Source organism: Balaenoptera musculus, chromosome 4, assembly GCF_009873245.2.
Source record: "Balaenoptera musculus isolate JJ_BM4_2016_0621 chromosome 4, mBalMus1.pri.v3, whole genome shotgun sequence".
In the NCBI taxonomy this organism is placed as follows: Eukaryota; Metazoa; Chordata; class Mammalia; order Artiodactyla; family Balaenopteridae; genus Balaenoptera; species Balaenoptera musculus.
The window spans coordinates 57,369,414-57,397,171 of NC_045788.1; the positions used below are offsets into that span (position 1 = coordinate 57,369,414).

Sequence of the window (27,758 nt, forward strand, 5' to 3'; positions counted from 1 at the left end):
TGCATTTATTCATTCATTCAACAAATATCTGAATTCCAACCACATGCCTGGCACATTCCAGGCTCCAGGGATTCAGCAGTAAACAAAACAAAGTTTCCCGTGGTCATGGAGCTTTATTCTATATTTGTCTAGGAGAAGATTATAAAGCTCGTGAATAAATAACAATTTCAAGTACAGATAAGTACTATGCAAGGGGAAAAAAAACCTGCAAGAAGTTAGAGGGTGACCAGGAAGGCTATTTTTAAATAAATTAATCTAAGTAAAGACCGGAATGAAATGAGGGAATGAGCCATGCCTTAAATGGGGAAGAGCATTCCAGGTACAAGAAATAGTACTGATAAATGCAAAGGCCCTGAGGCAGAAACTAACCTGGCAAACTGAATCAACGGGAGAGAGTAGAGTAAGGCTGGAGGGGAGTAAGCAAAGTAGAAGATATAACAGAGGTGGGCAAGAGCCCAAGTGTGTGATCATGTAGGCCTCCTGACCATAATAAAAACTTCAGTTTTCATCTAACAGTAATGTGTTCTGATGACTGGGAGATATAATCTGATTTGATTCATACCTTTTAAAGTTCATGCTGGCTGCTAGGGGACACAGACACTGAAAGCTGAAAGACCAGTTAGGCACTGCTACAGTAGTCTGGACCAGGAAAGATGGTGGTTTGACACAAGGGTAGTGGCAGTGGAGGTGATGAAAAACAGAAAAATTTGGAATAATTCTTAAGTTAGAGGCCATAATACTTGCCAATGGAGGAACAGATATAGGATGAGTCAATCAGGATAACTCTTAGGAGTTTTAAACTGAGCAACTGGGTGAATAGTGATACCATTTACTGAGTTGGAAAAGAATAAGAAGCCACAGCCAGTGAGGCAGGATGAAAATCAGAGTTAGTGTCCCAGAAGTCAAGGGGAAAAAATGCTTCAATAAGGAAGGAGTTATCTATCACTTGTGTCAAACGTGGCTGAGAGATCTAATTTGGCAAGACTGACATCCCTGGTGACCTTGAATGGTTTTGTGGGATAGGAAGGATAAAGTCTCTGGAGTAGGTTCAGAAGAAGAGGGAGAGAAGGAGTTGCGAAGTAGATACAGCCTACATGGAATCTTTCCAAGATTTTTGGACACTAAGTAGCTTTATTAGTTTTTGAAGTTTTAACTTTCCATGTTTTTGGAATTTCAAACTTAAAGTTGAAAATTTTAATATAGTGAATACTCTCATTCCCTTCGCCTAGATTCACCAGTTGTTAACATTCGCCACATTTGCTTTATTGCTTTCTCTATATGTAATAATTATTATTGCTTATCCATTTGAGAGTAAATTGAAGATATTTTGACCCTTTACTCCTAAATAATTCACTGTATATCTTCTAAGAACAAGGGCGTTTTCCTACATAACTACAGTACAATTATCAAATTCAGGAAATTTAACATATGTAACATATGTTAAATTTGATACAATATTATTTAATATTCAGTACATATTCAAGTTTAATATTTAATATTCAGTACATATTCAAGTTTTGCCAACGTCCCCATAATGTTCTTAGAGTAATTGGATTTCCCAAAACCCAAGATCCAATCCAGGATTATGCATTGCATTTAACTGACAGGTCTCCTGAACTTCCTTTAATCTGAACAGTTCCTTTGCCTTTGTCTTTCATGACATTAACATGTTGGAAGAGTACAAGCCAGTTACTTGGTAGAACAATCCTCAGTTAAGGTCTCTCAACTGTTTCCTCGTGATTAGATTTTGGTTACGCATTTTAGAAATACCACAGAAAAGTAATGACATCCCTATTTCAAGCATGTCAAAAGGAACATTTTTTTTCTACCATCTTTATTGGAGTATAATTGCTTTACAATGGTGTGTTAGTTTCTGCTTTATAACAGAGTGAATCAGCTATACATATACATACATCCCCATATCTCCTCCCTCTTGCATCTCCCTCCCTCCCACCCTCCCTATCCCACCCCTCTAGGTGGTCACAAAGCACCGAGCTGATCTCCCTGTGCCATGAGACTGCTTCCCACTAGCTATCTGTTTTACATTTGGTAGTGTATATATGTCCATGCCACTCTCTCACTTCTTCCCAGCTTACCCTTCCCCCTCCCCGTGTCCTCAAGTCCATTCTCTACGTCTGCGTCTTTATTCCTGTCCTGCCCCTAAGTTCTTCAGAACCTTTTTTTTTTTTTTTTTTTTAGAATCCATGTATATGTGTTAGCATACGGTATTTGTTTTTCTCTTTCTGACTTACTTCACTCTGTATGACAGATTCCAGGTCCATCCACCTCACTACAAATAACTCAGTTTTGTTTCTTTTTATGGCTGAGTAATATTCCATTGTATATATGTGCCACATCTTTATCCATTCATCTGTCGATGGACACTTAGGTTACTTCCATGTCCTGGCTACTGTAAATAGAGCTGCAGTGAACACTGTGGTACACAACTCTTTTTGAATTATGGTTTTCTCAGGGTATATGCCCAGTAGTGGGATTGCTGGGTCGTATGGTAGTTCTATTCTTAGTTTTTTAAGGAACCTCCATACTGTTCTCCATAGTGGCTGTATCAATGTACATTCCCACCAACAGTGCAAGAGGGTTAAAAGGAACATGTTTATGCCACTACTGGTGATGTTAATTTTGATCACTTGACTGAAGTGGTAACTGCCAGATTTCTCCACTGTGAAGTTACTGTCTTCCCCTTGGTTGGTAATCTCTAGAGAGATCACTGGAAACAGTAGTAATACCCTTTTCCTCATCGACCTTTCTCTATTAGTAACACTCGCCTGAATCAGTATTATCATGATGGTTGCAAACTAGTGACTTTTCTAACTCTATTGTTCCTTCTACAGTTTTTATTGGTGGTCTACCGGGAACAGTTTTTCCCTTTTTCTTATTTTATTTATTTATTATGGACTTGTGGATTCTTTTCATTCAATGGGTTATAAGGCATTACTATTATTATTCATTTTGATGCTCAAATTTTCCCAGATTTGGCTGTTCAAGCTAGTTCCTACATCCCTTTGACATGCCCCCATTATTTTTTTGAATCTTTCCTTACTTTGTGTTCTACGCTCATCTTATACTTTCCCTTCCCCAGCTCTCGAACCAGCCATTTAGGTCTGTGCACTGGTTGTGCTCACTGCTACTAGGGTGTCATTACTTCTAGCCCTTTCATCAGACAGAGCTAGGAATTATATGCATGTCTGTATGAATGTAGGTATATTTTAATCATGAGTTCATATGGATAACTCTAATTCCAGTCCAACACCATAGAGGTCTTCATTGCCTTCTTCTGTTTCATATTTTTTATTTCCCTTCTCCCACAGTGAAAACCTGAGCTCTCAAAATAGCATGAATTTACTCATTTGCTCAATCCTACAATACACACAAAATAGTTTCAGAACTGCTGTATCTCTACACTATAGATAACAGCCTACTACACACGGTTCAAGGTTTTTTGTTGTCGTTGTTGGCAGTCCTTTCACCTTTAGGTTAAAGGTATATAATCAAAGTCCTGTGTTAAAAACTTACTTGGATTCATTTTTTTTCTTCTGAGAGTTTACGTTATTCACTAAAATACAGTTAGTTCATCTGTTGCTGTTTATATTCAATTTTGGAGGCTTTTTTCTCCCAATCCTGTTAATTTCATTTTTGAACATATAAAAATTACCAAGTTTCCAAAGCTCATAACTACACAAAAAGGTATAATCAGAGCAACGCCATTCCCTCCACCATCCCTTTTACTCAGTTCCTACCCACACTCTACATGTAGCTAATTCGTTTCTGGTTACCTCTTCTCTATTTTTGTTCTATCAAAAGATTATGTTTTCTCAATGTGGAACAGAGAAATGGGACAGCATACTGGATGAAGAAAGAATTTTAAGATGGGAGACATAACAGAATGTTTGTATTATAATGTAAATGATTCCACAGAAACTGAAATTGAAGGTGGAGAACGGATGGGATAACTGCAGAAAGAAATATCTATCAAAATAACTTCTGGTTTAAATTTGAGGGGTATCAAAAGGTTCCCATATTCCAAAATAGATTGCCATCCTGTTTGTAACCTTCCTAATTAGTTACACCTATGGCTCTAGAGAACCCACATAAAATGGGGTTATTATTTTGGAAGGATAATTAAGCTATCACTACCTATTAATGTCAGTAGGAGAAATTCTGCCCTGGCAAGAGGGAGGTTTTGAACTTTGAGCTAGACATTTAAGCAGGAATAGAGAGGTGAGAAGAGAATGACTGACATGAGGATCTGTGTAGTAACACAGATGGATAGTAATGATCATGCTAGAAAATCAAACCCACATCTCTGGCACGTCTTGGAAAATTTACAAATATGCTATTGAGTAACTGAGGGTTATTCCTCATGTCCTGGCACTAAGTCAGTGTGGCACAGAGGGAAGAACATGAACTTTAGAGACAGAGCGGTCTGGCCTTAAATCCCAACTGAGTTACCTAACAGCTACATAACCACTGGCAAGTTACTTAACATCTCAGAGCCACAATTTTCTTACCTGTAGAACTGGATAATGTCTCTTTTGCCAAGTTAATGTGGAATATAAACAGAATAATGTATAGCATTGCCCCTGGCCCAGAACATATGCTTAATAAGTAGTTCCTATAATAAATGCAGATTAACAAGGTAAAGAAATTACACAGTGTGTTTCAATAACATGCCTAAAAGAAATCAGTGAAATCACACCATCTCAGGCAGTATTTGGTAAGGGCAAAAAAAATGTCCAACACGTAGTTCCAATTCTCAATTTTCAAAATGTCCCAGAGTCTATTTTTAAAGTGTAAAAATATGTGCTGACATACTAAAGTGCCAATGATTTAAAAGAAACAATTCTGGGGAGATGTTGATCAAATGTTAAAACCTTCCAGTTAGGGACTTCCCTGATGGTGCAGTGGTTGAGAATCCGCCTGCCAATGCAGGGGACACAGGTTTGAGCCCTGGTCTGGGAAGATTCCATATGCTGCAGAGTAACTAAGCCTGTGCGTCACAACTACTGAGCCCGCGTGCTACAACTACTGAAGCCCACATGCCTAAAGCCCATGCTCCGAGACAAGAGAAGCCACCGCAACAAAGACCCAAAGCAGCCAAAAATTAATTAATTAATTAATTTAAAAAAACAAACAATTTCCAGTTATAAGATGAATAAGTTCTGGGGGGTTAATGTACAACATGGTGACTACAGTTAACAGTACTGTATTGCATACTTGAAAGTTGCTAAAAGAATAATCTTAAATTTCACACACACACACACACACACAAAGGTGATGAATGTATTAACTAACTTTAACTGTGGTAATCATTTTGCAATTTACATATCTATCAAATCGTCACGTTGTACACCTTAAACTTACACAATGTTATATACCAATTATATCTCAATAAAACTGGAGAAAATAATAAAAGAAGCAATTCTGCAAGTTAACGAAGACCAACGACTCTGAATAACCTAAGTAATGCCTATGGCTCACAAAGAGATGAACATAAATGTATCAAAAGCCATATTAACCAATTTTATAATTTTATAAATGTGTATACACAAGAGAATTAAGGACGTTCAATAAAGCAATGTTTTAAAAGTTTCTATTTCACTTTCAAATTAATCTACAAACCAAAATGCAACATGGAAAGTCTTAAAATGATATTTAACTAAATACTGAAACATACAATAAACTTTCAGAGCCTAGAATCAGTAATAACCCTAAAGCCCCACACTGAAGAGCCTTAAAATGCGCAATGGCAATGAGACTCAAAGCATACAATTTTACGTTACAGATCGTCGTTTTCCTCGCCGACTAGAAATGACTTCTCTTTCATCTTAAATAAGCAGTGTGTGCTCTACCTCTGTTCTAGAAGACGCACTTAGAGGTCACAATCTCAGTATGCAATACCAAAACGATTAGAATTCATCAACAATTCAATGCCGAACGTCTTAAGAAAACTTTCCAGTAGGGTGCTAATCCACAGACCGAGCTATTTTGCTTGTGGAAGGAGAAAGATGCATCCACACCCTTTACTGAAAGAGAAAAGGAAGGAGTGGGAGAAAAGGGAAGAGAGAGAGATGCAAAATAACAAGACGCTGCTTCTATAAACAAATTAAAGTCTGTTTTTAAACTTTGGGAAATTCTTCCTCTGCCGAAGAGCAATAAATATCAAAGTACAATACAAGGCAATCATTTGTGTTTTGAAGCAGAAAAAGAGAGAAAAGGAAAACATTTTATCATGTACTGAACTTACAAGTATTCAAAATCCTTAATTCCTCCCCCCCCCCCCCGCCAAATATTGGGCATCCTATCCTTTACAAAATAAATTTAACACGAAACCACTGTACTCATTTTTAGCACTCGGTGGAGAACTTTTATGTCTCCCAGCGCTCACCACCCAATAACCCTTCTGGGAAGCCCTGAATAACCGCTATTCTCGGGACAAACACAAGCTCGCGTTCCAGTGCCCCGGAGGCGCCTCGGGGCGCGGAAAGGAACCTGGGGGTCTGGAGGCCAAGGACCACAGACCGCCCCCTCGCTGCCCAGGAAGTGCCCGAAGCGGCGGCCGAGCGGCTGGTCCCCGCACCGGAGCGGAGCGCCACCGAGGCGCGCCCGCCCCGTCCCTCCCGGGCAGGGTCCGCCTCCTGGAGTCCCCCTTCCCCGAGTCAGGAGGACCCCGCCGGCCGCGCCTCACGCCCCCTGCGGGAAGCCCGGGATGCCCCCGCGGGGCGCACCGACGAGCCGCAGCTAGCGCGGCCGCCGCCTACCTGGAGGGAGCTTGGGCCCGCGTGGACTGGGCGTGCGGAGGTCAGCTGGGCGCTCAGCAGCCCCTGGCGCGCGGAGCCGGCTTGCAGAGCGCAGAGTACGGCCGAGACCAGCGCCGCCGAGATCCGCCGACCACACCCAGGCCCGCGCCTCCCAGCAGCCAACTCCGCGGCGCGCGGGGCCGGGGCGGGGACGTGGCTCGAGGCGCGAGGCGCGAGGCGCGAGGCACGAGGCGCGCGAGCCCGCGGGGACGCGCCGCGGACGCGCGCAGACCCTGGAGCGTGCGCGGCCCGGGCGGGGGGCGAAAGCAGCTGGCGCGGAGCGGAGCGTCTGCTTCCTATTTTCTCTCTCGTTTCCTGCTAGAAGAAGAAAAACATTTATTCCCGGGCAGTTTCGTTTTCTTGGTTCGGCGCCTGGACGCCGGAGCACACTTCTGAGTAGCGCCCAAGTGGTGTGGCCGGTTTCCTTCCTGCCACCGCACAGGCCTCAGCTTGCTCGTGGGCAGGATAGAGGGGCTGATTTAGAAGACCTCAAGGTCCCGTTTAGGTTTAACATTCTGGAATTCTAAATGTAAGAGAGTAAACTGAAGCCCAGAGTCTTACAAAATTGCATTGCAATCCCAGCTCTACCGTCCCTAGTTGTATGACCGTGTACCATCTCAGGGCCTCAGTTTCATCATGGGCAAAATAGGGATACTGTACCTGCCTCAAAAAGGTGCGAAAATTTTAACTGCGATAACATTTGCACAGAGCCTGCCTCTAAATAAATGATCAATGCTTGGAAGTTATCCTTACTGTTGTCACTGATGAAACCGGGTCTTCCAGATAACCCTGTCAAGTTGCTCATCTCTGCATGAGTTAAACATCACATGCAACCGACTTCTTCTAGATTTCTAGGGGTGTTTTATGTTTAAAATGTCATAAAATGAATGCATCTACCCAATTTGCTTCCTCTGAAGTCAGTACCGCCCGGGAGCAATTTTCCTCTCCCCACCCCCATCTTTCTTCTGAGTTAATTCCAGTTTGACAGACTGTTGCTATAGCATTCCTTCTCTGACGTCAAACAATTTAAAGAAACAGCCCCGGGTAACGACAACTGCAGAGGAGTTCTTTGTGGAGTTTTTGGGCTGGAGAAACGTTTGAACAATATCTTAAGAGAACTTTAACACCTCCGCAGCCTTCCATTTCTTCTTCAGCAGCGTCCCACCATCACCTGGAATAAATCTTTTAGTACCTTCATGATGAGCACACCCTGACTGCAGCTGTGGAGAAAATGTGACCATTTTGTTTAAAAGCCAGACCATGACAAAAATGGAAACAGCTGTGGTGCTAGGGTGATGAAATTATAGGTGGTTTTTTCCCCCACATTTTCATTTTCCTTAATGTGGGGTGCTTGTTTCCATTAAGAAGAGGAGAAATGCCAAATCTTCTACATATCAGTGTCTGAAAAGTTGATTGGGACCCGAATAGTTTGCAGCTGTAACTATTTATATGTTTTAATGATTAAATCCTGGGCTTTATCATTGTCATTTTTAGGAGGAAGCAAAGGGAAATTATTATTTAAGGAACTCCTATTACATACCAGGCTCCCTGCTTTCTTATATTGTACTTAATTCTCATATTAACTTTACAGTGTGCATTCTATCCCCATTTTACAGATAAAGAAACTGAGGCTCAGTGAGATTAAGTAATTTACATAGAATACACAGTAAGTGTCACAGCCTTACATGGAATCTAGATTGGATTGACTCCAAAGCCCACTTTCTTTTAGATTCTTTTCTGTCTTGTTCTTGTGCACTGGCACTTGTACAGGTCTTTGAGAGGTGGTTGGGTTAAGATTATTAGCTGAAAAACAAGTTGCTGGTATTTAGGAAAACCCAGTGGAAAGTACTGTGTTATTCTATTCCAGAAAGGATTAGGGGAAATATAAATCAACAGCTCCTAAACACAAAAACCTGAAAAAAGTTTACAAGAACTTTACTGACCATTATTTGAAGACTTGAGAATAAATTACACAAAATGATCACTTCAACCTTCCTGAAAATTTGATGTGGACTAGAAGAATAAAGTCTAAGTACAAGAAAGGAAAGTTTATTATCCAAACTAGTTCACTTCCAAGAATATTATATTTCTGTTTTGCCACATCTGCTGCACATTTTTCTGGAAAGAACACTTACTTGTTAAAGGACAAGCCTGTGTTGTAAATCTGAAAGTAGAGCTGATGAAAAGAATTTCATTAGCAGGAATAATTTCCTAAAAGCACAGTGATGCATCTAAGTGACCCAGCAATTAGTAATTTTTCAAATGATAGCATAATCCATGTAGAAAGAAAAAGAGAGAAGGAAAGAAAGAAAGAAAGAAAAAAAGAAAGAGGAAGGAAAGAAGGAAGAAAGGAAGGAAGGAGGAAAGGAAGGAAGAAAAAGAAAGAGAAAGAGAGAGAGACAGAAAGAAAGAAAGAAAGTGTTATTAATATTCTCGAAGCCTGTAGGTTTGTGTAGACAATTGTAATGATGTATCCTGCCTGCTTCTAATGTTTAAACCCAGTGTTCTTGTGTTTGGATGCCACTGGCTGATATTTAGATTTCTAACTCATTAGGCCCATGTTGTCAAATCCTATTCTGTTAAAAGAGGATGGTGGGGTCCCTGCTAGAGAACCTTTGAAAACAAAATCCCTGTCTGTTTCATCCTTGTGTTCTTTGTGGTGTTTAACAGAATACCTTGCACCTACTAATTACTCAGTGAGCAGATGAATGAATAAAGGTACCTGGCTACTTGTTTTACTCAAATAACCTTCATACCAACCACCCTCAGGCCCTACTCAGAATCATAGAAAGGAGAAGAATGATCATTATTTTTCTGGGAGTTCAGTTGTAGTTGCTTCTGCAGGGTGTTTTGCTCTCTTAGGACCAAGTTCAGAGAAGCTCTGCTCTTGGTCCTCTATTGGATGAATCTGAATCCTTTTCTCAGCAAGCTACCCTAAAATCCACAGTGCCATAGGTTCATAACCTCTGCTTTTAAATCATATCCCAGGGCTTCCCTGGTGGCTCAGTGATTAAGAAGCCGCCTGCCAGTGCGGGGGACGCAGGTTCGAGCCCTGATCTGGGAAGATCCCACATGCCGCGGAGCAACTAAGCCCGTGCACCACAACTACTGAACCTGTGCTCTAGAGCCCAAGAGACACAACTACCGAAGCCCGCGCACCTAGAGCCCGTGCTCCGCAACAAGAGAAGTCACTGCAATGAGAAGCCCACGCACCACAACGAAGAGAAGCCCCCACTCACCACAACTAGAGAAAGCCCACGCGCAGCAACAAAGACCCAAAGCAGCCAAAAATAAATTTAAAAATAAAATAAATAACTCATACCCTAGAAATAGTCTATTTTTTTTCTGAGCCTGCTTTGCTGTTAGACAACGCCAAGTGCATTATGAAGAACGGAACCGTCAAAGTGTACAGTATTCCAGTACGACCCTGTTGTATATGTTGTATACATTCCAATTCTATTGTATTCAGGATGAGACCAAATTACATACATGGAATATACTTTATAGAACTAAAGTAACAGGTTTTCTTCCAGCTACAACAAAATAGTTCAGAAATATTAAATGGAAATTGTCTAATCAGATATGCAGCAGAGTTCCTCAAGGATGTGGGAAACGATTCCTTAGTAGACTCTAAGAAGTGAGTTTATGTGTTGTTTCAGACATCCTTAATCCCAAGAAGTCATGTCCAAACACTTCCCTCTTGCTCATGCACATTGCATTTAGATACAAGCTTTTTCTACAGCTTATATTTTGAGCCCGCCTTTGCTGTGTTCTTCTGGCACTCCTAATACATATCAGTTATAGCTCTTGTGCCTTTCTGCTCAGGTTCTCTAACGGCAATTTGTCATCTACATGCACATCAGTGACCTTAGGAGAGCACTGTACTTGACTAATGATGTCTGTCTCAGGCATAGGAGGGGAATATATATTTGCTGCTCTAGGTCCTGTGGTTCATTTCTCTGGAATCTGTTATTGGGAAGGGACAGGCAAAGTGGAAAGAATACTAAACTGCACATCAGAAGACGTGATTTAGAGCTTTGGCTCTGGTACTAAATATCTGTGTGAGCAGATCACAACCTGCCTACATTCTGTCTTGTTCAATATATACAGTTGGAGTGCTGGATCTTAACAGGACTGGCAAGTAGCACTGATGCCATCACTCAGTACTATGCCCAATGTACAACTTCACTAATCAGAAATGCACTCTTTCCCTCTAAGCCTCATTACCATCCCCCAAATTCTTCTGAATACAGGTATCCTCCCCCCGTTTCAACAGTTCACTTTACACCACTTCACATTTATGAAGGACTTACATTAGAACCTGTTTTTACTAACTGAAAGAAATCTAAAGAGGATTTTGCTTTTATGGAAAAGCAAAAAGACCAAAAGCGAGAATAGCAGTCAGCATTTGTTTTGTAACAGCCCTTATAGAGGCATTGCACACCCAGAGCAGCAAGGAAAGCAGCACTGCCCAGCTCCTTCCCTGGGAAATGCACTCAGCATCTCAGCATCCAGCCGCCGTATCTTTGAACTATGTCTGTGAGCATCTGGGCTTTATCTCGATTTATTTTGTGCTTCCATTAGGAAGATGGGTCCTAAGGTAATTACTTCTTCACTTTAGGCTATTTCAGCTTTCAAATGGTTTCCTAGGAAGGTTCTACTTTTGGATAGCAGGGGAAACCTATACCACACACCAGGAAGGCATTCTGATCTATTGGTTTGATAAGTGAGTAAAAACATTGTTATTGGCTATCTATTGCTGTGTGACAAGCCTCCCCCAAACTTAATGGATTAGCGCAACAGCAATCGTTTATGCTGCTCATGATAACCTACTTAGGCAGGGCTTGGCTAACACACTCTGCTCTGCTCTGGGCCGTGTCAGCTAGTTTGACTCTACTTTTAAGATGGCTCTGTCATATGGCTGGCAAGGTGGTGCTGGCTGTTGGTTGGAAGACCATCCAGGGCTGTGGACAGAGACCTCTGTTCCTCTTCACTTGGCCTTTCCATGGGCTACTTGGAATTCCTCACACTACGGTGGCTGGGTTCCCAGAGCAAGTGTTCGAAGAGAACAGGGAGGAGATGCATAGCATTTTTATCACTTAACTTGGGGAAGCACATACTGTAGCTTCCAGCATCCTCTCTTGGTCTAGACAGTCACAAATTCAAGTCATAGGGACATAGACCTTTTGATGGAGGAGTAGCAAGGTTCTAGAAGAGCATGTAGGCTGACACCTATTGCTGCAGCCATTTTTGGAAATACCATCTGCCACAAGCATATTTGCTGTCCCTGGGTTAATCTATGAGTCTAATGATCTAGGATTCTGTTTTTCCATTCCTTTTTCCCATTTAGCATTGTTTTATTTAGTTATGCTAATGTGCTCTGTCGAACAGATATTTCAAACAATGGAAAATATCTTGCTTTCCTTGCTAATTTGGTTTTTTGGTTTTTTTAATTTTAATTTTTAAAATTATCATACTGTGAAATTGATCTTTTTCTTTTGGTGTATGGTTCTATGATTTTAAACCCATGTACAGATTCATGTAACCATCACTACAATCAAGATACAGAACAGTCCTATCATCCCCCCAAAATTTCTCATGCTATCCTATTATTATTATTATTATTATTATCTCACCTCCCTCCCTATGCCCTAGCAATCCTTGATCTGTCCTCCATCCCTACAGTTTTGTCTTTTCGAGAATATTATGTAAATGGAATCATACCGTATGAAACATTTTGAGACTGGCTTCTTTCACTCAACATAATACCTTGTTCCTTCTTATTGCCGAGTAGTATTCCATGGTATGGAGGTACCACAGTTTGTTTACCCATTCTCCCACTCAGTGACATTTGGGATGTTTTCCAGTTTGGGGCAATTATGAACATAGTTTCTATAAACACTCATGTACAGGTTTTTATGTTAACGTATGTTTTCATTTTTCTAGGGCAGGTAACCATGAGTGGGATTGTAGTGTTATATGGTTAGTGTATGTTTAACCTCATGAGAAACTGCCAAATCATTTTCTGGAGTGGCTAGTCCATTTTTCATTCTCACCAGCAATGTATGGGAGTTCCAGTTGCTCTGAGTCCTTGTCAGCACTTGATACTGTCAGTGTTTGTTAATTTTTGCCTTTCAAATAGGTGTGTAGTGGTATCTCATAATGGTGGTTTATTATTGTATCTTCTTCGGCATCACATGTACAAGGTATCTCCTGCCTTCCCCTACCTTGATCTAGTCCATGCATTTCTGTCAAATTAATTTTCCTAAAACACAATAGTGATTAGGTTCACTTTTGGCTCAGAGAACCTGCAACAATTTCCAATTACTTACTGAATTGAATATATCTGCCTTGCACTGGCTTGCAAGGCCTTACATAATCGGACTCCAACCTACATTTCCAGATTCATCTTTTACTCCTCTATTTTTCTCTCCACCTAGCCTTTTTGCTCTTCTGAGAGTAGGTTCTTTGCCTTCTCATCTTTGTCAGTGTTGTTCCCAAAACTGTCTCCTCTGTCCTTCTTTCTGTATCTCTCAAGAACCAAGAACTTGAGGGGGCTGTCCTTGCCCCTCTGTGCCTGGAATACCACCATGTAATAACATGCAATCTAACCCAGACACTCTTCCCAGGCTCTTTGAGCACCCTCCTGGGCAGGTCAGCAAATCCAGGACCGGGCAGGTATCCAGCTGGGGAATGAGTCTCCTTTGCTGATACAGACCAACTACTTTCCAAGTGATTCTACTTGGAAATAATGATATTATCTCATGCCTATCTTACCAGTTCTCTGAGAGGTTTTTGAACGATTTTTGAGATTTGAGATTAATGATATGGTAATTTTTCAACTGACTTTGCAATAAAGCATGAAGAGCTCTGATAGCTGTCAACAGTATATCACTTCCCTTCAGCAATGAAAGCTGAGAAAGAATAATTTAACAACATTAATTGTTTCCTGATAGAAACAATTGCTTTGGTCTGATACCAAGCCACTTAGCCTGGACTTCAAACTCTACCTAGGAAGTTTTAAAAAAAAAGGTGAAAAGATGATATATAAATCAACTATTACGCTAAACATTTTTATTTGAATGTTGAAGAGACACCATTCTCAGTAACAACAAACATTAATAAACCTACTCTTTAGAACAAACCTCTAAGATTAAAGGAATGATTTTGAAAGCCTCTGCTTGCTCCAAGGATTATTTAAGAGAAAAAGAGTTATGCGTTGAGACTCCCTTAGCCATATTCTCTAAGTGGACCAGGATATCTAAATCATGTTTTCAAAAGCCCATATAAATTCTAAGAAAGTTAAGTGAAATTGTTAATGATAGCAAATTCAGTTCAGGTCAAGAGTATGATGTATTCAAGTTACATTCTACATAACTTCCCTCTTCTATAATTATGCCCATATTTATAGTGTCTAGAGCATAATATATTATTTGCATGAGCTAGAGATTTACAATTATATGACTCTTCCATGCCACAATCTCACGCCTGGGACGCACGTCTTATCACTGTATCCTTAGTCTTAGCACAGTACCTGCATATAGCAGGGATCTCTCATGTTTGTTCAATGAATGAAACAATAGAGAGCTCTAAGGAGAGGTTGCTGGGAGTTTCATTCATTCATTCATACATACATCCACTCATTTATTCATTCATTTGCGAGCATTTAATAAGTTCTCAGACAAAAATGTATCTTCATAGCTATTTAGGAATAAATAAAATCAGACTAACAAAATGCTTGATTCAACATTAATGCTTCTAGGAGTGGAGTCTTCTCCTGGCAGATGGGTGGTGAAGCTGAGGTGGAAGCAGAGCACAAGGTCTAAGGCTTGGGACAGTTTTACGCTTTTCCTTCACTCAGCCCTTTTATTGTCATTTTAAGTTCTTAATGTGACGTGGGGAGGTGCAGGGGACTGCTCTCACACTTTCGTCATCCAAATGACAGCAGCTAATAAGGGTTTCTGGAGCAATTCACTCTCCTCAGGGACCAAGGATGGGAGAAAACTACTGGGCAGAAGCCAGCCTCTGTTCTCATAGGGTGTGCTGAGTGCACTAATGAGTGTGATATCACCTGTTTTTAAGTGCTCTATGGGAAAGCCCAGCTCCTTTGCATTTGAGACAGACTATTAGTGGGGGTAATGATGGTTTGAACAGGATGCTTTTCTCTTCTTTAAAGTACCTTTAGAGGAAAAAAATCAACAAATAGGACTAAATATCTGAAAATAAATATTTAAAATGCTCTAGAAACACGGCAGAGTTAAGATTTTTTCAAAATAGAAACAATCTTCTTTGGAACAGATATCCTAATTTAGTATTTCCCCTTTGGTATCTTTTAGGTTTATATACATTTATTGAATATTTAGGAATCAGCACTTCACATTATTTACCTCATTTACTACCTACAACAGACTTAAAAGGAGATATTATTATTCCTATTGTGCAAAGGAGGAGATTTAGGCTCAGAGAGAGTAAACTCTTGCTCAATGTCCTGAGGTAGTATCAGGGGATGAGAATGAAGGGTTCAGGCTCTCATCCTTCTTATCTCTCTCTAACCTCCACTTCCAACAGCCCTCCTGACTACCCCAATAACTATACAACCTAAAGAAAGGGTTATGCAAATTTTATGTAAATATAGCTTCAAAACCTGCCCCTCCCTCAGCAGTTCCCTACCCCTTGAGCCTCTCCTGTATCAAATCAAACACCTAATACATGATAGAGCTTTCAAATAGAGCCAGAACTTTCTGACCCGATGCTTGGGTGTGTTCCCGCCCCTGCTCTTTGAAGCCTACTCGCCAGCAGTAACACAACTGCCCTCACTTAGGTTTCATTTTGGATATTGTATTTCTTTCTAAATAAATTAGGTCAAAACCTCTGGTTAATGAATGCCTCAGAAGTTTTTCTATCTCTTCAGTTGTATTACATAAATAAAAATCAGGCAGGTAGAGAATTTAACCACTCCACCCTCATCCAGTTTGACTTGCCCCAACACTTACCCAAATCCAAGAGACTTCACAAATTCTTTCAGTCAGAGAACATCAACTTCTTTGCTCTTGTTTGCCCCCACCCCTGCCCCTTTATCAGGATAGCTACTTACTGCTCTTCCTGTTTTGCTTTAACTGAAATGAATTTGAGCTCTTATGCCTTCTGCTGTTTGGATTTCCTGGCTTAAAAGCTCTGAATCAGAATGACATTAATCCTACTTTTTCTGCAATGTGGCATTATTATTCATTACAGATACATGTACTGCTCCTTCTCACTTTCTGAGAATTTCATGGACTTTCTCATTGGAAATGAGTCAGTGATTTGGAATTTGCATCTTCCCAAGTAACAAGTAGGCTGCCTCATTTTTTAAATCTCATTTTTTAAAGAAAATTCTAGTCCAATTTACCAATTTTTTCAAAATCTGATGTAGTTACACCCAAACCCAGAATTTAATTAACTAGCATTTACATTATTAGCAATGTCCAAATTTAAGTATATTTTCTGTAGAGATCAACCCTAGGGCAGCTGCACAAGTCTCTGCAAGAAGGTTCCTCTTCTTTGGTGACAATGAGTCAGATTTGTATTAACTCAAAAATGAACTTAAGGAGAAAAAAAAAGAAACTTTGTCATCTAATGAGTAACTGTTTCATCTTGGTTTAGTTGATAAAGCAGCAGCTCTAAAAATAAAACTTACTGTAGATTTGTTCTTTTTTCTCTCTTTTAAAAACTAAACTCTTAACTTTGCCCTTTGTCATACCTAACGAATATATAATTTTACAAAATGACTCCAAGAATTAGTAGTTGGAAGGAATTTCTTGGTTTGGAGATGGCGTGCTAATTGTTTGGGTCCACATGTGAGCTGAAATACAAATTTCATGAAAGTTTAAATGTCCCCAATTTAATTATTTTCCCTGAAATCAGACCTAGTTGTTTTTTTTTTCCCACATGGACAATGATTGCCTAATAAGTCTAACCTAGACCAACTAAAACATGACAACTTTCCAGATCTTTTTCTTCCTCAACGTACAACTATGATGGTATCTTATACATTTCAGTGACATTTATTAAAATCTGCCTTTTATTGAAGTTATTTGTATAACTGTGTAAAAAGTGATTGTGTAATAAGAGTCTTAGAGATATAAATCAAGTCTGAACCACCTTTGTATCCCTTATGGCACCGAACAGAGTTTTCTGACTTTCTGGGCCCCAATCCATCCAATATACTACTGTTAAATTCATTTTCCTGAAGTTGAGCTTTGCTTAAGTAAATTTTTGGATAAGAATCTACAACATTTTCGTGTTGTTTACTGAATTAAATGCCCCATCACACCTGGCACTCATAGCCTGCCATTACCTAGCCCTATCCTGTCCTTTCCAGCTTTTTCTCTATGGTATTTTCCATTGAAACTTGGCTCTTCCTACTTCTGAGAAGAGGTCCTGGGATTTCCCACATTTCTTGTGCTATTCTCACTAACTAGAAGGCTTCATATAGGAACCTATCCACAAAGCCACATCCAATCCTCCCAACTGAACACATCTCTCCTTGTTTCTGATCTCGGCAGCACTTGGTTTATACTACTCTTGTGTACTTCTGTCACTACTGCCCACTTTGGCTTAAATCATAATCATCTGTGTGCTTGTTTTATCTCCCAGATTTGAGATTAGGCATGGCATGCTGAAGAGAACACAAGCTATGAGGTTGGAAAAATCTAAGTTCATATAGTGCCTCTATCACTTCTGAGCTTTTTTTTTTTCCACTTAGAGAAAAGTCATTGATTCACTTGCCCTCTCATGCTCTGAGTTATCACAAAATTATTGTGAGTAAAAAGAAGATTCTTTCCACCTTACCCAACCCCATTTGTAAGTACCAAAAAAAAAAAAAAACTGGTAAAGATAAAAGGGAGTAAACAGGCTAATGAATAAAAAGAGACAGAAAGCTTGTACAGAAAGTCTAAGGAGGTTTGAAAAAAATAATTAAGGGTGTTTAGCTGAGAAGAGAAAGAGCAGAAGAACAGATTGTATTTTTCAATTTCTTTAAGAAATGTTATTAGCGGTCTTTACATTCACTGAGTCAGGAAGCAATATCTGCAGTCACTCAAAGCAAAGAAGCCCCTGGAAATCAAAAAGAAGTCAAACTCACTTCTCTCTGAATCTATCATTCCTGTACTATGTCTTTCAGAAATAAGACATTGAAAAGAAACAGTGCCATCTGGCATATATTGGGAGATTAGATACTTTGTCTCACAAAACAAGAAATTTATCATATTATAAAGGACAATTTCCTGAAATAAATTTGCCATTGCTTCTGCAGGAGAGGAAAAGAATTAATGTACACATTAGTAGTAATAGTAAAAATAATAACCCTAAACATTTGTCAGGTGTTTATTATGAGCCCATTAAGTAATTGTTATCCAAAACTGTTGTCTTGCTTAATAGCCCAATAATTTTGCTACTCAAAGAGTGGTCCACGGAGCTTGTAACAAATGCAGAATTACAGGTCCTGCTCCTCATATTCAACCTATAGAATAGAATCTACATTTTAAAAATATTCCCAGGAAACCACCAACAAAATAAAAAGACAACCTACTGAGTGGGAGAAAATATTTGCAAATCATATACTGATAAGAGGTTAATAGCCAAAATACATAAAGAACTCATACAACTCAACAGCAAAAAAAAAAAAAAATTGTGATTTAAAAATGGGCATTTTTCCAAAGAAGACATGCAGATGGCCAACAAGCACATAAAAAGATGCTAAACATCATGAATCACAATGAGATATTACTTCACGCCTGTCAGAATGACTGTCATCAAAAAGACAAGAATTAACAAGTGTTGGCAAGGATGTGGAGAGAAGGGAACACTTGTGCACCGTTACTGGGAATGTAAATTGGTATAGCCACTGTGGAACACAGTATGGAGGTTCCTCAAAACATTAAAAATAGAGCTACAGTGTGATCCAACAAGTCCACTTCTGGATATTTATTCAAAGAAAATTAAAACACTAACTGGAAAAGATATATGCACCACCATGTTTACTGCAGCACTATCTACAATAGCCAAGATATGGAAACAACCTAAGTGTCCATTAATGGATGAACGGATAAAGAAGTTGTGGTATATGTATACATATAGTTGTGGTATGTATATATAATAAAATATTATTCAGCCATAAAAAAGAATGAAATCTTGCTATTTATTACAACATAGATGGAACTCAAGGGCATTATGCTAAAGTGAAATAAGTCATACAGAGAAAGACAAATACTGTATGATCTCACTTATATGTGGAATCTTAAAAAACAAAACCCAAAAAACCAACCTCATAGATACAGAGAACAGATTAGTGGCTGCCAGAGGTGTGGTGGTGGTGGTGAAGTGGGTAAAGGGAGTCAAAAGGAACAAGCTCCCAGTTCTAAGATAAATAAGTCATGGGGATGTATGTACAGCATGACAAATATAGTTAATACTGTCTTGCATATTTGAAAGTTGCTAAGAGAGTAGATCTTTTTTTTAAAATTTATTTATTTTATTTATCTTTGGCTTTGTTGGGTCTTTGTTGCTGCGTGCCGGCTTTCTCTAGTTGCGGCGAGCAGGGGCTACTCTTCATTGCAGTGCGTGGGCTTCTCATTGTGGTGGCTTCTCATTGCAGAGCACAGGCTCTAGGTGCACGGGCTTCGGTAGGTGTGCCACGCAGGCTCAGTAGTTGTGGTGCACGGGCTTAGTTGCTCCGTGGCATGTGAGATCTTCCCGGACCAGGGCTCCAACCTGTGTCCCCTGCATTGGCAGGCGGGTTCTTAACCACTGCGCCACCAGGGAAGCCCAAGAGAGTAGATCTTAAAAGCTCTCATCACAAGAAAAAACTTCTCTAGCTACATATGGTGATGGTCATTAACGACTTATTGTGGCGATCATTTTGTAATACATACAAATATTGAATCATTACGTTGTACATCTGAAACCAATGTAATGTTGAATGTCAATTATACCTTAAAAAAATCCCCAGGTAACTCATAAGTACACTACAGTTTGCGAAGCACCGATAAAGTCCTTTCCATGAGGATTCTAAGATCCTTAACATTAAGAAATAGTTTTTTCCTCTCTCTTTCCACCTCAGTCTTAGTCACTTGAGGTTCTTTAGTGTCCAATAATGATTTGGACTAATATGGGCTTGAAAAATGCAAAAACATACTAATGTTAATATGGTTGCAAGAAGGTTCTGAAAGTGATGGCATCTTTTCCACCTTGACTATACTGAGGCCAGGGAAATGCAGTCAATAATCAGAAATTCTTTTCTAGTCATCTATATCTGACCTTTTCGGGTGAGTTAGTATTCGTCTCACATAAAAGAGCTGTGGGTTGAACAGGTGAAAATAGACTTTGAGGAAATCAAATGGAGAGACCACTTGTAGCAGAATTTCAGATTCAAGTGGATAATTGTCAGTATACCCTTTCTGTAGGACAATTTGCCAACATGTATCAAGAAAACTAAATCTCTTTGACCCAGTGATACCACTTCTAAGAATTTATCTAAAATACATAATCAAAGATGCACACAAAGATTAATGATTGAAAATTTTGTATGTGCCATTATTTATGTTAGTGAAAGTTATGTCACTTAGATATTCAACACAATAATGGAATGATTAATTACATGATGATGTAGCCACATGATGAATTAATACGCAGCTAATAAAATTTTATTTTTGATTTGGGAAAAGCTCACAATATTGTAAATGTAAAGGTAAGCTCACCAAATAAAAGTGGAGTATGCAGCCATGAAATCAGTGTCATAAGGCTAGTAGCAGCATGATCAGTGGATTTAGGCACGATGATTCTAAGTGAAATAAGTCACACAGAAAAAGACACTTATCATAAGATATCACTTATAGAGGGAATGTAAAAATCGCTACACATGAACTGAATTACAAAACAGAACAGAGTCACACATTTAGAAAACACACTATGGCTGCTTAACGGGAAAGGTGAGGTGGGGTGATGCATAAAACAAGGGTTTGAAATTAGCACAGATACCGTTCCATAAACCCAATATGTAATAGACAAGACCTACTCCTTGCTCACTGAACTGGACTCAACATCCCCTATTCACCGCACAAGAATAAATCTGACTAGTAAGAATCTTAAAACCTATGTATTGATATCTCTCTGTAAGTGAATCAAGTGGGTGTAAAGCGGCATAAACACAGCAGTGAAAATCAGCTAAACCCCATTATAAAAATAAATTACAAAAAAAAAAAAAGGGGAGTATGATCCAAATTTTATACAAAGTACGTACACATAGAAAAGAAATATATCAAAATATCAACAGTTGTTATTGCTCAGTTTTAAATTGTGGGAATATTTTATTTATTTATTTATTATTTTTAATATTTACCAAATTTTTTACAGTGTGTTATTTCTATCATTAGGAAAAAAATTAAATAACAACAAAATGTATAGTCGGTACTCCTTGATTACTGCTTCTGATTTCAAGTCTTGAGTTGGAAAAGAGAGTGTATTTTTGAAGGAATATTCTATCACTTTTTTCTACTTACTGCCCCTATATTTGGAAAACGACCCTCCACGGACAATAAATATTCCCTTTGAAAATGACAAAGGTCTGACTACAGACATCCCTTCCTTTATTCTTCTACTAAACTCAAGAATATAGCAGTAATTTTATTGAAGGTTAAAAGTCCATTACCCATAGTGAAGGAACTTTAAAAAAAAAGTTTTACTTTGGAATAAATATAGATGCACAGGAAGTAGTAAAGATAATACAGAGAGATGTGTTGTGCCCTTCACCCAATTCCCTCTTGAAGCAACGTTTAAACATGAATTATGTGCTGGATTTCATTTCTTTATCCTTATAGCAGGAGACTAGTGCTGAGCAGCTGTGGCATCAGTTCTAAAGGCAAGTCCAGTCCTTTCAGTTTCTCTATTTTGAAAACGGGGAAATAACTTTTTTCTTAACTTCCCACGGTGACTCTGAGTCATAGATGTTTACAAAGAAATCTCAGCCTGTTATATTGTATCATTTCTTCTGCCAAATCCATGTGTAAATGTAACCTCTTAGTTGCAGTTTCAGTTCAAGAGTGCATTTGCGCTGAGCTTCTCTCTTTATAGGGAATTACCAGGTACTGCTGGTACTCTGTTCAGCCAAGTTGATGTAATGGATGCAGAGAAAGAGGATGGAAAAACTAGTCTTGACTGATATAAACTTCTCTATTGTTTTTAATGTGTTGAGGCTTCAACATAACTGGAACTTAAAACAGTGAGGATTGGGCTTCCCTGGTGGCGCAGTGGTTAAGAATCCGCCTGCCAACACAGGGAACACGGGTTCGAGCCCTGGCCTGGGAAGATCCCACATGCCACAGAACAACTAAGCCTGTGTGCCACAACTACTGAGCCTGCGCTCTGGAACCAGTGAGCCACAACTACTGAAGCCCGCATGTCACAACTACTGAAACCCACGCGCCTAGAGCCCATGCTCCACAAGAGAAGCCATCGCAACGAGAAGCCCTTGCACCGCAAAGAAGAGTAGCACCTACTCGCCACAACTAGAGAAAGCCTGCGCACAGCAACGAAGACCCAACACAGCCCAAAAAATGAATTAATTAATTAATTAAATCAAAAAACAATTGAGGATTGAAAAAAATAATACCCTATTAAAAGACATCTGCTTGATGATGAGATTCAAACCAAACCAAACCAAAGTGACAAAACCTGACTACTTTTCTTAACCATTGTTAATGGTAAAATCACGGAGGCTCAGAGATGGCAGGAGTCAATGGTTAAGTGGGCACTCTGGAGTCATTTTGCCCAGATTTAAATTGTGGCTCTGCTGCTTATGAGCTGTGTGGCCCTGGGCAATTTCTTATTCCTCAATTTCTTTACCTTCCTGGCCCATAGTAGGCACTCAAGAAGTATTAGCTATCATTCCTGTTGTAGAAATTATAAATAGTGAATTCACATTCTTTGGGATTACCAACCCCACTTTACTCACATTATTCAAGAAATCTTTTTTTTTTTTTAGAGTTTGAGTAGGATTGGTATTAATTCTTCTTTAAAAGTTTGATAAATTTCACCAGTGACAACCATCTGGTCCTGGACTTTTGTTTGTTGGGAGGTTTCTGATTACTGACTCAATCTCCTTACTAGGAATCAGTCTGTTCAGATATTCTATTTCTTCATGATTCAGTCTTAGTAGGTTGTATGTTTCTAGGAATCAAGAAATCTTTAAAACCAGTGTAAAGTTGCATATGTACTGCGATAATGTTGATTTACAGGACACTAAGATACACTTCAATTTTAACCTTTAACAAGTGATTCTATATAATCTCACGTGTCTACTTGTTTTTAATTTAATTTAATTTTTAATTTTTTGGCCACACCATGTGGCAGGTGGGATACCGTTCCCCCGACCAGGGATCAAACCTGCGTCCCCCCCTCATTGGAAGCGCAGAGTCTTAACCACTGGACAGCCAGGGAAGTCCCCACTTGTTTTATTGTTTTATTTATTTATTTATATTATTATTATTATTATATTATTATTTATATTATTATATTATTATAAATATTATTTATATTATTATATTATATTATTATATATTTATATTATTATTATTGTTATTTTGGATGCATTGGGTCTTCATGGGCACTCAGGCTTCAGTAGTTGTGGTGCTCGGGCTCAATAGTTGTTGCTCGCAGGCTCAGTAGTTGTGGCACACGGGCTTAGTTGATCTGCAGGATGTGGGATCTTCCCGGAACAGGGATCAAACCCGTGTCCCCTGCATTGGCAGGCGGATTCTTAACCACTACACCACCAGGGAAGTTACCCCACTTGTTTGGGCTTTTTTTTTTTTTGGCTGCATTGGGTCTTTGTTGCTGTGCGTGGGCTTTCTCTAGCTGAGGTGAGCGGGGGCTACTCTTTGTTGCAGTGCACGGGCTTCTCTTGTTGCGGAGCACGGGCTCTAGAGGGCAGGCTCAGTAGTTGCTCCGCGGCTTGTGGGATCTTCCCGGACCGGACCGGGGCTCGAACCTGTGTCCCCTGCATTGGCAGGCAGATTCTTAACCACTGCGCCACCAGGGAAGCCCTCCACCCACTTGTTTTTAAATGGCTGGAATTCTTTTCTCTCAACACACATCTCCAGATGCCCAGTTGAACAAATTTCCTGTCTACGCTTGTGTTTGTCTCCCATAAACATTCAGGTATCCTAACATTTTTATGTTCATTTTATGTAGAAACTGAAAAATTATTTGAGAGAAAATCAAATGAGATTATTAACCAGAGGGCCACCACTTTTCAGGCCAATAGCCCAGGACAGGGATAATTTGGCTTTGTCTAACCAGTGAAGGAGTACCAACATTGAAAAACAAATTAAAAATCCCTGTCATTTTGCCAAGCTAATGGAGGAGTATTTCCCTAATCCACATAGAGGCATCCTATGAGCTAATTAATTAGTTCAATTAAAAGTAGAAGAAACATTGACGTGCACAATGTATAAGAGCGCATGTTAGAAAAAATACTCAAATAGTTACAAACTCTTCTTAAATAGCAAGTATCAGATTATTACAGTCTTCAAGTCTTCTTAAGTGCTCCAGCATCCCTTAGAAATATTGTACATTCTCAGGTCATAGAATTACAGAATTTTAGAAACATGAGAAATCCTAAGGATGGTGCAGCCCAACCCTTCATTTTACAAAGGATAACAAGTGCCCCAGTGGAACTGAGTTGCTTAAGGGCATTGGATACATCTAGTAACTGAACCCAAATATTCTGACCCCCTGTAATGACAGCAGTAACAATTTTCTGGTGCACAGCTCTGAACACTTTTCCTTATGCTATTTAACTCTCACTGTCTTTATTTTTCCTTCTCTCCATCATAAGCCAGCCTGTCATTCCCAAGGTCCTCGTATCCTCTAGGAGAAGCCTGGGAAACGGTTTGTCTCCTTCACGGCCCTTTTCTCGTACCATGCACAATCCCACCCACTACTTGATACTGTCATTAAGTACAGAGGGGTTTGTGTTTATTATCCAAGTCCATACAGATAAGATATAGTGTAAAGAAGCAGAATTTACTATTACATGAAAATACTAATGAAATCACTGATCAAATTCCAACATCTTTAACACTGGTCTTTTCTTGTCCATGGCATCTACAACTTGGTCAGTCATCTCTATCTGATTTTTAGATATGGTCAACATCTGCTAAAAGAATGGGAATACAGTGCAAACTGACTGAAAACTGAAGTTGTAAATCTTGTTAAAGTTGCCAGAATTCCATGAGGTCTGTAGCTGTAAAATCAGTCCTAAGAAACAGAGTTTCTTACTTCCCTCCTTCTAATTTTTCAAAGACAGCTAATGTCATTGATAATGATGATCTGACACAGTTTAAGAAGATTAAACTTGTTAATTAAACAAAAGAAGTAGACAAGAATCATACCACCGTCTTTTAAATTATGCTACAAGTATCAAATATATTTTGTTCAATCAATCGCTCCAAAACAAAGATAAGACTTGATTCATTCTAAGGTTTTGTGCATAGTCTCAACTCCAGCCTAAATTTTGTTCAATATAAGATAAATTGAATTTATTTTCATAATTTGCTCCTTTTAAAGATCAAGTTTCAATCAAATATTTATTTATCATCTCCTGTAAAAGTATGGTCCCCTTCTTTAAGTGATCTTTTTGTAACACCATAGCTCCTCAGACAGGGAATGTATGCATACATAAACAAAGATTAGAAGACTAGAAAGACAGAGTAAAATCTTAGTACAAAATAGGTCATCTCTGGAGTGGTAGTGTGGCAAGTGATTTTTGTGTTCTTCTGTGATTTTTTTCTAAATTTTTCAAAATTTTCTAAAAATGAATACATCCTGCTCTTGAAATATGAAAATACTTACTTTTAAAAAGACTGAATTCTCCTTCCACTCCATCTCCTCATAATCCCCCACTCCCACCAAGAACCTGAAGCATTGAGGCTGCAGTTCCTCTTTCTACTAAGACACTAATTATTCCTGCTGTTTTCAAGGGTAGAACCACTTCTACTGCCTGTCATTGATGCAGTTAATCTTCAATTTTGCAATTCAAAATTAAAATAATTTATATTTCTAAGTTTGCAATTATTCTAAAGCTTTTCATGACCCTCCTTTTTCAAGCAAGGGAGGTGGTGTAGGTAACATCTGACAGGTGGAAATCTCTTAATTTTTTGTCTGACTTTTCTGGCCTTGGGGTGTAAAGTTAGTCCTGAGAAATAAAGTATCTTATCTTCCTCCCCCTTAAAGATAGTGAGCCTTTTATGATTTTTACCCTTTATCATGTCAAGTGTAGGAAGTCCTTACCCTGAAGCCCTTCTTCTAGCAACAATCAGCTAATGGGCCAGTGGTCTGTTAAGGCCAACCCTGGTTCATGATCATAAAACCATGATGCCCACATATATAAGAAGCCATAAACACAGTTCTGCCGGCTGGAAAACAAGGGCTCACCCTCTTTCTATCCCAAAGACAATTTAATGTTTTCTTTTATTTATTTATTTCCTTTATTTGTCTGTTTTCCTGTGTATGCTCTGTCTCTTTCCACAACGGAGAATACTTTTTCCCTTCTAATGCCAGAATTGTATGGCTGACAACAAAAGACCCGTAAAATGGAAGAGTAAAATAGAAATAAGAGTTAAAAAGTCAAGGATTGAGAAAATTATAAATAAATAGTAATGCATTTGTAATTAATTAACATATACTATATTATAAACATATTTTTAGTCAATTTATAAGTAAGTAGTATAAGTTACAAATAGGATTAGGAAGAAGAAAAGGCTTATAAAGGCACAGGTCTTGAAAAACTATATAGTTGTTATTGTTGAGCTTCAAATTTCACTCTAAGCTGCCTGGCAATTAAAGCTAAAAGAAAGAAATAATCAGCATAATTTCATTTTCCTTCATTAATTCAGTGGGGGACTCTATAGTAGACTTATATGATAAAGCAATTATTGAAATCACAAATGGCAGAAAACCTGTGACAAACAGACAATGGTTTCTCATGATGCTAAATATAACCTCTATTATTAAGACTAAAAAAAATTGTTACCTTTTACCAGATAATGGTTTAGATAATCTTTTGATATTCTCCGTACATTATTTACATGGCTTATTTCCATTTTCACTTTAAGAGAATTTTTTTCTTTTCTGACAGTGTCCTAATAAAGATTAGGGTTAGAAAATGTTAACTAAAGTAAAAATATTTAAAGAGTTTTATTACAATCAATATAGTTTAAATAATTTTGAATTATCCCTCCCTCACCCGTTCCTTCCTAAGCCTCTTCAGTCTCTCAAAATTGCGGAATTCAGACCCCAAAGAAAGGACTTTAGAACTTTTCTTGTTCTGTCTCCTCATTCAGCAGTTATGGGCGTATTTTCTCAGTGTATTAGTCTCTGAAAATGTATAAAGTACAATTTCCAAATTGTAAAAAAAGCGACTCTCAGGTAAATAAAAAATGAACACGTGTCAAAGATTTTATTCAACTTGTTAATTAATAAAGGAACCAGGGAATTCCCTAGCAGTCCAGTGGTTAGGACTCATTAGGACTTGCGCTTTCACTGCCGTTGCTTGGGTTCAATCCATGGGCCAGCAACTAAGATGCCGCAAGCAGCACAGCGCGGCCAAAAAAAAAAGGAACCAGAAGATATTAAAATCAGTTCAAAGAGCAAATGAGAAACTGACCTGACAAAGGCAGACTAATTGATTTCTGTCTTAGGTATAAAATTGGGTAACTCTCCAGCAGAGCCACACACCACGAACTATAGGGTTCTTTTCACTGGTTAGAAATTATTCGCATCTCTGCAGGATGAAGAAAGTCGACCTTCGTTATTTGCAGAGTCCTTATCTGCAAAATTCTGCTCATTAAAACTTATTTGTAACCCCCAGATTAATACTACGCTTTTGTGGTCATTCGAGAACAT

At 38.9% G+C, this 27,758-nt stretch overlaps 1 protein-coding gene across 2 annotated transcripts in view; it reads right to left on the bottom strand.

Moving 5' to 3' along the window:
* Positions 1-15,961, bottom strand: part of GNB4 (G protein subunit beta 4) — a 70,037-nt gene extending 54,076 nt beyond the window's left edge. The window contains exon 1 of one of the 2 annotated variants that reach the window (XM_036851101.1): positions 15,812-15,961. The gene's annotated coding sequence lies outside the window, so the exon portion shown is untranslated. Of the gene's footprint in view, positions 1-6,779; positions 6,971-15,811 lie in introns of those variants that run through there. The other variant, XM_036851100.1, reaches the window with a different exon arrangement.
* Positions 15,962-27,758: the final 11,797 nt, after the last annotated feature.